General features: G+C 35.9%; 1 long non-coding RNA gene across 1 annotated transcript; it reads left to right on the top strand.

Moving 5' to 3' along the window:
* The first annotated feature begins 6,837 nt into the window (after window positions 1-6,837).
* LOC116630123 lies at window positions 6,838-12,222 on the top strand. The gene is made up of 3 exons (XR_004298880.1): window positions 6,838-6,997; window positions 9,364-9,393; window positions 9,481-12,222. It is a non-coding gene; the product is annotated as an uncharacterized LOC116630123 (long non-coding RNA).
* The last annotated feature ends 348 nt before the right edge of the window (window positions 12,223-12,570 follow it).

Here is a 12,570-nt window from a genome sequence, read left to right as displayed (position 1 = left end):
ATAAATATTACTACTGTAAATTGATAGCAAGAAATCAGTCATAAGAGAAAATTTGTGTTTTCATTTGAACTTTCTTCTTTGATAACAATACAGTAAAGGCTAGATTGCAAAAATAATAAGAAACCATAATAGAGCTTTTTCCAAGGTCTGAACTAAGGCATAAAAGAACCTGTCACCTTCTATATTCTATTTAACAATATTTAAAAGAAAATAAAATGTTTTTGTTACATATTTTCCTATCTGAAAGATATCAATGCAATTATCTTTATTTTTTCAAATAATCAAAAATGTGTTGTTGTGGTTAAGAGCTTTGTCTGTTGTAGTCACTGAGAGAATGTGCCCCAAGGAATTTCATCTGAAGGAACTTATGGAAAAGTTTGCTTTTTATCAGAATAATTTTCTCTGATTAACTTCAAAATTGTATTACCTATTTTCTTAGCTCTGTGAGTCACTTCTTAACCAGATCATATCACACCAGTCATTTCTAAATAATTAAGTTCAATTTGAATAATCAAAATCTAAGTATTATATATAATTTTTTCCAACTAGGGAAATAATTTTAGAAATTAATCCAAAATTCAGAATGTTTTTATTTGTAGCTGCAAAGAAATGTCATGAGAAGTCTTAACTAATTAGTTATAAATTTATGAATTTGTTAGGAACAGTGAAATTATATTTGGAGGTATTAATTAGAACTAAATTACCATTTTAAATGTTTTAGAATAGTGAAAAGTGATTTTAATTATAAAGACACTACCTGTTTATTAAAATGTTTTATTTGAAAATAAGTTCATTTTGGAATGATAAATATTATTTAATAATAGAAAATTTTAGAACCTTAAATTTTCTGTCCACTAAGTCTCCCTTGTATATTGCTGCCCTAGATGATATATTGTGGATGTACTTTAATATTCTTGGTAGTCACAATTTTTAATTGTGGTTTGTTTATAATAAAGACATTGCTCTAATCCCAACCAAGGAGATGAAGTTATTTTCTCAGTCATCAGTCTTTAAGCCCTATCTCTGTGTGAGATACTTTAGAAAAAGTTCGACTTCTAGTCTGAAACCATTTATTCAGTTTAGCTTTAAATCTTGTGACTCATATTGCCCATGACCATAAAGGCATTAGTAATATGGCTTAAATACTAGATGGGTGTACAGATTCTAGAAGATCACACTGCTCCTTGACTTCTTTGCTCCGAGGGCCATTTGAAGCAAAGGTAATTAAAAAGACATACGGTATATTCTGGGCTGATTCTATTGCACTAGGTAAAAGAAGGTAAAATTTTCTCGTGTTGGGTAATTTATGATTTCTAGCAAGCCCACTTATCAAAGAAGAAAATTCAAGGGTTTCGATCCTGAAGGAAGAAAATCCAAAGGAGAAACCTGAAAAAGAAGAGAAAGGTAGATAAGTTGCCTAATTCAGGCAAAGTAAAATAGCATGAAGATAAGTGATAGTTGAGTTTAAAATATATATAAAATAGTTGAAGAGTGCCTTTTATAAAGAGATTATACCTTGCTTCAGATGCTGGTGACAAGTCTTATTAAGAATGTGATGATGGGCGCCTGGGTGGCTCAGTCGGTTAAGCGACTGCCTTCGGCTCAGGTCATGATCCTGGAGTCCCGGGATCGAGTCCCACATCAGGCTCCCTGCTCGGCAGGGAGTCTGCTTCTCACTCTAACCCTACCCCCTCTTGCGCTCTCTCTCTCACTCTCTCTCTCTCTCTCTCAAATAAATAAATAAAATCTTTAAAAAAAAAAAAAAAAAGAATGTGATGAATTTGATTTTCTTTCAAAATTCAATTCCAGAGTACAGTGGTTTGGTTTGAAACCCACATGGTAAGTTAATTTGAATTAAATGTGATTTAAGACCATAAAAATGCTTGCTTTCAGAATCTGCTGGCCAGTAAAGACCACACTGATTTCCTTTTTTGAATTTACTCATATTTACTAGTATTGTGCTATTCTCTACCAATCCACTGTGCCTTACAAGACTTTTCCCCTATCGTTTTCTTCTTGAGAAATTATAATTGTCGGTAACAGCATCCAGACTATGTGAAAGTCTAGTAAGTCTCATGTGGGTAGAAGCTTGAGGTGGATTTATTTGTATATTATATAAGAAATCTCATTTGAGGGGTACCTGGGTTAAGCATCTGCCTTCGGCCCAGGACATGATCCCGGGGTCCTGGGTTCGAGCCCTGCATCGGGCTTTCTGCTCAGTGGGGAATCTGCTTCTCTCTCTCTCTCTCTCTCTTTCTCTCCCTCTCTCCCTCCCTCCCTCCCCACTGCTCATTTTCTCTCAAATAAATAAAATATTAAAAAAAAAAAAGAAATCTCATTTGAGCCAGTGGTGATATGTCCCCAATACTAAGCATGATGCAACACTGGTGTTTAAAGATTGGTGGGTAGAGGTCACAAATTCAAATAACTTCAGGGACCAAACAGCTATAGGTTAAACTGTGAGATTATAAGGAAGAGTAGGAATTGTATGCAATGTTATGAGCCCAAGAATGTATGTCTTGCCTGAAGGCATTCAAAGTTTTTTAAAGCACTGTTCTAGGCTTACAAAACCTAAATCTGGAGGCAGAATTTAGCTTGACCACTATTTCAACAGCTCTAAGTAAGCAGCCTATTTACAACAGAAATAGGACTTAGAAAAAATTAAAAATGATCTTCTAACCCTTCAATTCCAGACTCTTCCTTCAGAATGCAATTTCTCCTCTTGGCTGGCCTTGTGAGCATTGCCACTGCTCTGCCCATCCCTGTGAGTACACCTCCTCCATTGTCCACTCCATTTCCATTCTGGAGACAGTATTTCTGGGCTAGGAAGCCTTTCCTGTATCTTTTCATTTCACAAAAGAGAAAGGTAGAGTCCAGGAAAGTTGTAGAATCAGGAATTTATCACTTGTCCTCACCCAGTAGTCTTCCCAGGACAAATCTCAGTCCCACGTGCCATCTGCTAACTGGGTGACCTTGAGCAAGGAGCTGACCCATGGCTTCTCAGTCTGTAAAATGAGTCATAAGAATGACCTCAGAGTAGTGCAAAGATAACAAAAATACATCTGAAGCACATAAGAATCCTGACTGGAAAATAGGAAGCTCTCAAATAAATTTAGCCAGATGGAACTCCTCTTCCACAGTGACCTAAGTCCTAAGTATGCAGTTTGAATTGAGTTTCATTTATGGTATCTTTACCCCAGTCCATCTCACGTTGACTACAGCCATGCCTTCCGCATCTATACCAATGGGATCTAGGAGTGTCATCTGTATCAGCTACAATCCGAATAAGTAGGACACCCAGTAGACAAGAAATCCTCTTTCCTGCACGTTTTGTAACCAAGGAGCTTTCAAAGTGAGGGAGCTTTCAAAATTTGTGTTTGGGGATACAAAATTTAAATTTACAGTACTATACTCCCTTCACTTTGAACTTCTAAACACTGAGAACTAAATTGAGAACACTGTTGATTCGAAGATAAAGAGGCATGCAACATGTAATTACTCTTAAGAAACGTAAATGAAAACATTATTCCGAAGTAAGTTTAAAGGCAAAAAGTACACCTTCTAAATCACTGAACAAAATTAATTCGACATTTCCCCATTCGATAGGCAACGCTTTTCATTTCAGAAGTGAAGGTACAGGGGCGCCTGGGTGGCTCAGTCGTTAAGCGTCTGCCTTCGGCTCGGGTCATGAGACCGGGGTCCTGGGATTGAGCCCCGCATCGGGCTCCCCGCTCCACGGAAAGCCTGCTTCTCCCTCTCCCACTCCCCCTGCTTGTGTTCCCTCTCTTGCTGTCTCTCTCTGTCAAATAAATAAATAAAATCTTAAAAAAAAAAGAAGAAGAAGTGAAGGTGCACCACTGGTGGGCGTACTGCCGAATAGTGGCCTGTTACCTATTCTCATAAAATCTCTGTAACAAATACTGTATTGGCATATGTTGCTTCACCTTGTTGCTGTTGTTGTTTTACAAGCTTGAACAATTTGGAGGAAGTACCAGTGAACAGGTAAACTTCTCGTTGTATTTTCAAATACGGTGCTCATCATTTTTAAAGTTTACAGTTGTCTGAAATAACTGACGTCATGTTTCTTTTTACAGAGATTTGGCTTTTACCCACCACCAGGACCACCATTTTTTCCTCAGATCCTGTTTCCCGCACCTCCGCCTCCCCAACTGCCCTTGGTAAACATGGGTTTGAGGAATCTCAAATTACAAAACATATGTATTACTTAGATGATGGCTATTAAATTTCCCAGATTTTCATACCCAAATATGAGGCTTTAAGAGGTTGCCAGGCATCAGCTCTTCACACCCCCGCCCCGCATAGCCTGTGGTGGAATGTGACAAGGGGCCAGAGGACTTCCCCCTCTGAATAATCAGTGACTTCTTCCAGTTGCCATCAAAAAGGTGTTCATACTGAATTCCTTTGACTGTGGTGAGCCTAGGTGCTCTTCATGAAGAAAATACCTCTTTCAATACCTTTTTCTAAATCATCTTGCTGCTTTTTTTTTTTTTCCAGCTCTCTGTAACTTTTTTTCACAGGTGAAACAATATAATTAGTTTACTCTTCCTGTTAGTTGCTCTCCAATGTCTTCTAAAATCTAGATTCTTGTAACATTTGTAAATAAAGGCCAGAAGAGTGCTAAATACATAATAGAATTTCCTTCACTCTCTATGTAATACTTACACTCATACAGACAGATAACATTCATTCGATTAATATTTACTGAGTGTCTACTGCATGGTAGGGTCTCTAGTGAGGGCTGGAAATACAAAAACTATGAGATAAGTTCACAATCGGATGAGAGAGAAATCTGTAAATGTAAAAATATAAGTTGATCAGTGTTTCTAGATGTAAATACAAAGTTGACTTGGGCCGTGATCAAAGACTTCATTGACAGAGGAGACGTGATTGGAGCCCGGTCCCAAGGGCTGAGGAGTGGGCGGGGCGCTGTAGGCGGAGGGCACTGCAAGTGTGTGGGACGCACCTGAGAACGACAGGACAATCTGGGCGAAGGATCAGGACAATCTGGGCGAAGGATCAGGACAATCTGGGCGAAGGATCAGGACAATGAGGCGGTAACACAGACTGGAGATGTGTTACATTTGGACGGTATTTAAGCAATGATATTTTGAAAAGTTCACACACATTTTAAAATAGAATCTTGCTTAACTTCCTGTCTACCACCTACTTTGAAAACAAACATGGTTTTGTATGATTTTTGTTTTATATCTAAATGTAATAAACACCTTTTTGCTTGTATTTAATTTCAAACTGTTTATTTCACAACTTTAAGTAGGCTTTTGGAAATTTGTCACTGAAGTTACAGTACTCAATGGAACAGTCTTTAATGTTTTCACATATCCCGGATTTCTAAGTACTTGCATTTATCATTAATTGCTAATTAATTGCTAATTTTGGTTCTAGTCAAGGCTAGACATTGTTTCCCTTTTCGTTTTCTGGCTGAAATTCAGTAAGATTTAAGTTTCTCTGTTAACATCTTATGTAAATCCGTGTGGCAACAAAGAATCACTAGTATTTGAAATGGAAACTTCCTTCCACCAGATGGCAGAGTAGTATTAAAATCAAAGAATAAACCACTATAGAGAAACTGGCAGATTCACAAGAACTATCAAGCACATAAGACAGATTCCTTGGCTTTCGATTTGACTAATTAAGCCAAAAAAAAAAAAAAAAACAAAACAGGAATACCTCTTGAGGGAAAAAAATAATTTAAAATCCCTTAGAATCGAAGCTCCACCAAGTAGAAAGTGGGCTCCTTTGAGAGCATATAATTGCTCAATAAGTACTGGATGGAGGATGGATGGATGGATGGATAAATGAGTTAATGAGAAAAAAAGCTAAAACAAAATTTTGTTTTATTCACAATTCACTTTTCCCCCCTCTTTTTTTGTAGATTCCAATTCCTCTTCCTTTTCCTTTTCCTTTTGATCCAAATCAGGTAAGTATACTTAAAATGTCCTTTAAGAAAGTATTTAAATGAATACAAAACAAAAATTTGAAAATTCTTTAGATTTAATTGGAGAGAAACCTGATACCAAGGATTAATAGTCATCATTCTCTTTTGGACCTTCAGTTATTGGTATTTTATCTGGTTTGAGTGATTTAATGTACAAATCTCACATACCCTTGCAAACTGAACTACCTAAGACCTGAAACTTTCCTTGATCGTGTGGAAGGAACCCAGGAAACTAGTAGAAAAAGCATTTGAAGTCAAATAATCTAGGGATGCAAACTCTGCCATTTCATACTTTGGAGTGATCTTGAATTCCTTTGAGTCTTACTTTCTTCTAGATTATAAAATAATGAAAATGAATGATTTATAAAGTCCATTTCACCTCTAAAATCTTATGCTTATATCTGCCATTAATGAGAGAAAAATGCATTCTTACTGAAATGGAATCCTTTGAACTGGATTTAAGATTATGGTCATGTTATAAAAGGATTATTTAAATTTTACTTTTGACAGGATTTTGCTGAATGGGAGGACAATTACATGTGATGAGATTGATTGAGTCACAAACCAAAAAATAAGTTGTGTATTTTATAGCATATTAAAACTAAATTTTTTAATGATACTCCTATTACAATGATAGGAAATGACATTATTAAGGTTTTCTTTCATAAAGAATTGATCCTAAAATATAGTCTTTTTTCCAACCTAGTAGGCATAAGTTTAATGACCTTTTCAAAAAGTCCCTGCTGTGTTTGGATACCACAAAAGAAAATGTGGACTATATGCTTCCAGAGATAGTAGGTTTGGGGGGGGAGGGGAGGAAAGGGGGAGTTACTTAAAATATTAGTGAATATGATTCTTAATGACATAATTTTAGAAATGTAAGAATTCTAAAAAGCATGTTTTCATTAATCAAGCTAATATAAAATGTATAACATAGACAAGATAAACAAAATGCTGAATTACAACTCCTTATTTTATTACGTTTTATTCTAGGTCCTGACACTTAATGATCTTATAATGGTAAATATATCTGCCCTGTTAATGTATAAAGTTCATAAAAATGTTACATGGAACTCCTTATATAAGATAGGCCAGTTCATCATGAAAATTACTATCTTTATGCTTTTTTTTTTAAGATTTTATTTATTTATTTGACAGAGAGACACAGCAAGAGAGGGAACACAAGCATGGGGAGTGGGAGAGGGAGAAGCAGGCTTCCCACGGAGCAGGGAGCCTGATGCAGGGCTCGATCCCAGTACCCTGAGATCATGACCTGAGCCGAAGGCAGACGCTTAATGACTGAGCACCCAAGCGCCCCGAAAATTACTATCTTTATTAGTCTAATTCATTTGGAAACAAAATAAAGCACAGCCGTTAAATTCAAAGCCAAAAAACAATCTCAATGCACGTGGACAGTTCTACATTCATTATTGAATTCATCCAAACTATAAATTGACAAAACAACCTCTAGCATCACTGATGAGGGTGAAAGTGAAGAGTTGAAAGACTTACAGAATAAACTGCTTTAGGAGAAATGAAATAGACTTGATTATTTCTTCACTAACAAGGCATTAGTATAAACACATAATACATTAAAAATTATCAAATCTAAATTCCAACAGATAATACTTTTTTAACTGAAATGCATGAATTCAACTTTTTAATGAGGCCCTTTATTGATAGAGTAAGTTAGTCAGGATCTTAGTTTATGAAAACTCAGGAGAAATACTTGAGTGGACTTACAAAAGAAAACACTAAAAAATTCCATTTCCTCTAAAAACATACTTTTAGTACTTAAACATTTTCTGAAATCAAGACAAACCTCACAACAGATACATATATTTATTCTAAGGGGATCTTTTTCTTTAAAATGCAATCATTAACTAAGTGGTACATTTTACAGTTGGTGGTATCTTAGAATCAAGGACATGCATATTTTGTACAAATGTCAGAAACTTAGACCTAAATCATTTGTGTGCCTGAGGTAAAAATTTTCAGATTCGAGACTATTTAAAGCCAACCATCTTGAGCAATATTTATGCGTCCCAGAACCTTGAGATCAAATAGCTTCTGAGTCTAATCAATAAGAACTTAAGTCTCTTGAGTTGAAGTGCTAGTGCTCTCCCCACAATCCACTCTGTTTAAGCAACCTTATAGTCCATTTCCAAATGGCAAACAATAAAAATTCTTGCATATTTCTAACTAAAAATGTTTTAGGAAACTATCTTCCATGATTAATTACTGATGATTACAAAAATAGCAAGTTCACCTCTACATCAAAACATGGCTGAAAGACCACCGGCCTGCAGTTAGAAAGCTTAGATTCTCATCTTACTTTTACAATTAAATTAGCTGTGTGACCATGGGAAAAAGTATAGTTTACCTCCAAAGTCTCTTCCAGTGAAAATACTGACTCCTCAGACACAGGACTCATTCAGATTACCAGATCTGAACACTTAATACCTATTTATACTTTCTTTTATTGAACTTTTTAAAAGTATTATTGGCTGGGGCATCTGGCTGGCTCAGTCAGTAGAGCGTGTGACTCTTGATCTCGGGGTCGTGAGTTCGAACTCCACGTTGGGTGGCGAGATCACTTAATAAAATCTTAAAAAAAAAAAAAAAGTGCTGTTGGCCGCAACCCATCGTGGGAAGAATTCTGACTGAATAACTTATAGAATTGCCTCATCTTCATAGTCATAAGAATTTTTTTCTCCCAGTGATCCTAGTTAAGTCAGGAAGCAGGAAGAGGCCCCCTAAGAGAACAAACACTACGTCAGGTATCGCTCTTGCCTAAGAGAAAATTGGGACAGTGTTTAGCTTACATGTTCTTGCATATGTGCCGGGGTGGACAGCTCTGCAAATAGAGGGATTCGCCTTCTTTCAGTGGTCAATTCCTTGAGCAAGCTGCCAGTCTGTTAAAACAGAAGGACCTGTGGAAGCTACAAAGCAGGACTTTTCCAGTGAAACGGGTTGTCTAAGCAGACCCTCAAAGCAAAGTAGTCATAGTTGTCCTAAAATTTTGGTTCAAGTATCATTCACATAGGGAGCTTGCATAATTTAAGAAACATAGCACTTGCCTGGATGTGTACACAGCGAGTTTCTTAACCATTCACATCAAGTTCCTATCTTTCAGATATAGTGAATATAGTTACAAGAAAATAGTTACAAGGAAATAGTTTTTTGAATTAAGGAAATTTAAATCTAGATAGTGTATATTCATTTTAAAATCTTACATCATGTAAATAAAGCACTAAAAATGGAATTTTTCAACAAAAAGAAAGATTTTCATATAGAAAATATTTTAGCTTATATGTGGACTAAGTTAAAAAAAATAAACCCACTGAGAGCTCTAGCACTGATCATTGACTTTTCTTCTTTCATAGTTAATCACTTCTATTTTGAACCAACTTGGGGTAAGTTCATATTAATTTTTAAGCTATTATAAACTACAAACCTATTTAATGGACTAATGAGTTTTTTTTGTTTTTTTTTTTTTTTAGGGTTTCATTGGGGTAAGACTTTATTTCTATGATTTTATTGATAAAAGCAAGTGACATTTAATCTCAGGAAAGGTAAGGATAATTCTCCTGAACCATAAAAACATATGGCAGAGTCAAACCCAACTGACTTACCCAAATTAGAGCTCCTTAGTATCAGGCCATCAAAGGCCAGATGGGAGAAGTTAAGCGCTTTGTTGCAGAAAACCCAGTTGAAGATATAATTTATCAGCACTTCCGGTGTAACAGAACCACATTATTTTCTACCTCCCAGTACACATGATTATACCAATACTAATCCACCAGCAGTAAAATAACCATAGGATGGGAGACATGAGTGGAAGCAAAGAAGAAATTATGGCAAAAAATACCTTCATATAGTAACTATAATCTGTATTGTTTATTTTGGCAGAAATAATTCTCTTACTACTATGTCAGAAGTTATATACAGTGAGTAAAATCTCCAAATCTTTCAAGCACTATTATACATTTTAAAAATATTTTTATCTTAGGAGTTTAATAGTCTCAGGTCATGTCCATATTGATAAATTAATAGTTCGATGAAAGTGTACTGATGAAAGCAGGTAATTAATTAACCTATTTAAATGCTTTCTTCAAAGGATGTATTTTTAAATCAGTTTATTAAAACTTCACAAATATGTTAGAGTGTAATACCAACCACCATTTCTTATACTGTAAGAAAATACAGCATTTAACCTCTAAAAGTGGTTAGAATTTTCAAGTGCCCTCTTTAGCTACCAAATATTTAGGTTTTAGATAATTACGGTCTTATTATGTAAGTTCAGCATATGCTTCCGTTTGAGTTTGAAATGCTTTCAAAAGCTTAAGAACACCTGCTAGCAAGACAAATATTGGTTGCTGCCACTTAGCCTTAAGATATTACCAAATAAACTGTCTCTGAGCCAAAATTTCAATTTCAACAATGCTAGCTACATCACACGTGGCCCTAAAGTCAAGTCGTAAACTCTAACTGTATCACTATGGATAATGTGGGTACTCCTTAAGTAATATATAATCTTCCAAACAGCATGCTTAAAGTAACAAATCATAAAAGCTTCATCACCTTAGTAAGGAACACAATACAGAACAGGTTTAGGAACAAGGCAGACCAGGATTCAAATCCCAGCTCTGTCCCTTTCTGAATTAACCTTGGGACAATCTTTCTAAATATCATTTTCATCTGTGAAATGGAAATAATACCACCTAACTTCATAGGATTGTTGTTGAGGATTGAGTGATATCATGTAGATACTCAGTAAATGGATGTTATTACTATTTTGCTAAATATCTCCTTTAGACAAAAGTATTCCAAGAGTATTCCTGATACCTAAAATATAAGAAAAGCAAATATGGAGGTAATATCACCTAGTAATATAGGAGCAGATATTCCTCCAGAAATGTCTTAAACTAAAATTTTAATCTGGTTTTTCTTATTATAGATGATGCTGGATACTTAAAACACTTATCAGAAGATTATCTACTTCTATCCTTCTATAGTTTATAGTAGTTTTATAATTCTGCATACTTTGTATATGTTCCAGAGAAAACTCCAAAATGCCATGAAGAATTTATTATCTATAGATCATGTGCTTTAGTCATTCTTTAAATAAAATGTATTATCTAATATCTTTTCTCATGTCAATGTAAATATTTCAACACTATTAGACATAAGTAAATGTTGACCTTCAGGGAATTGCTCAAACTTTCTCAAGAGCTTTAGTAAGCAGCTTCAATTTAAAGAATTCTATTCAGTGCGAGGAAAAAGCAATCTCTTCCTGCCAAAGAGTAAAAGTAGAATCCAAATCGTTCATTCTAGGAGAAGGTCATCCTACCTATCACCTAATGAGCAGGTCATCCTGGTCAGCACAAGTCCCTTATTACATATCCAGGGACCAGGATTTTATGGATTTTAGAAAATTAATACCATATTTAAACCTTGTAACTCTTCCAGAAGGGTCTGAAACGTCCTGAAATCAAACATTCTGTTTCTCAGCAAAATATACAGTCACAAGAATGGAGAGAAAACTTCCTGTCAGTTCAGCTCAGGTTTACCACCAAAGTAGTTTTGACACTAACCTGGGGGGGGTGGGGAGCCGTTTGATTTACCTTAGCCCAAGTTCTGTCCTCAAGCTACAGAGTAAACCTAATACCTTTCTCAAATATGTGAAGAAAGGGAAACAACCATGTCTCTATCCCCTAAACTCCCTTTTCTTCAGATGCCCCATCTGTAGTCCGGCTGGAATGAAGGCATTATGATCGTCCCTATGTTAGGCTGACAGGACTAAATCCCATGGGACTTTCCCAATAGGTATCTTACAGCCAGACTGTGATACACATGCCCACTCAGACAAGTATTCTTTTCCTTCCTCTTCCCTGCTTCCAGAAGCACCTAGAACATCAACAACTCTTTCCTTTCCTCTGGGAATTATAATGTTAACAGTGGGCCTCTCAAAAACCTATTCCAATCCTTAACGTTCCCCTCCAAAAAAAAAAAACTTTAACTCTCAAAGACCTCCCTCTGTCTCTCTCAATTCCTTTCTGAACATCTATTATGACACATGCAGTTACAGTAGTGAAATAAACAATCAATTTACTAATTTCCTGAACATATTTTAAATTCAGAATTTTTGAAAAGTGAGAACATGAGCTCTTGTTCATTGATCTTGATCTTTATTGACTAAAAGAGTGACTGAGGGGTGCCTGGGTGGCTCAGTCATTAAGTGTCTGCCTTCAGCTCAGGTCATGATCCCAGGGTCCTGGGATTGAGCCCCGCATCGGGCTCCCTGCTCCACGGGGAGCCTGCTTCTCCCTCTCCCACTCCCCCTGCTTGTGTTCCCTCTCTCGCTGTGTCTCTCTGTCAAATAAATAAATAAAATCTTTAAAAAAAAAGTGACTGAAATTTCCTCAAAACACTGATGACTCTAAAGTCAAGAATACATAAGGTTTCCATTTTGAAATCAGCTTCAGGAGGATCACATAAAACAAAATATGAAGCAAATAATTTAAAGATAAATTAGACAATGGTGGTGCTCCTCCTAAAGGAGCCTGATGTGGCAGGAACATCCTTCAGAC

The sequence above is a fragment of the Phoca vitulina genome, unplaced genomic scaffold, assembly GCF_004348235.1.
Source record: "Phoca vitulina isolate PV1807 unplaced genomic scaffold, GSC_HSeal_1.0 scaffold3, whole genome shotgun sequence".
Classification (NCBI taxonomy): Eukaryota; Metazoa; Chordata; class Mammalia; order Carnivora; family Phocidae; genus Phoca; species Phoca vitulina.
The sequence above is the reverse complement of the archived record's forward strand: the minus strand, read 5'-3'. Positions and strand labels throughout refer to the sequence as shown.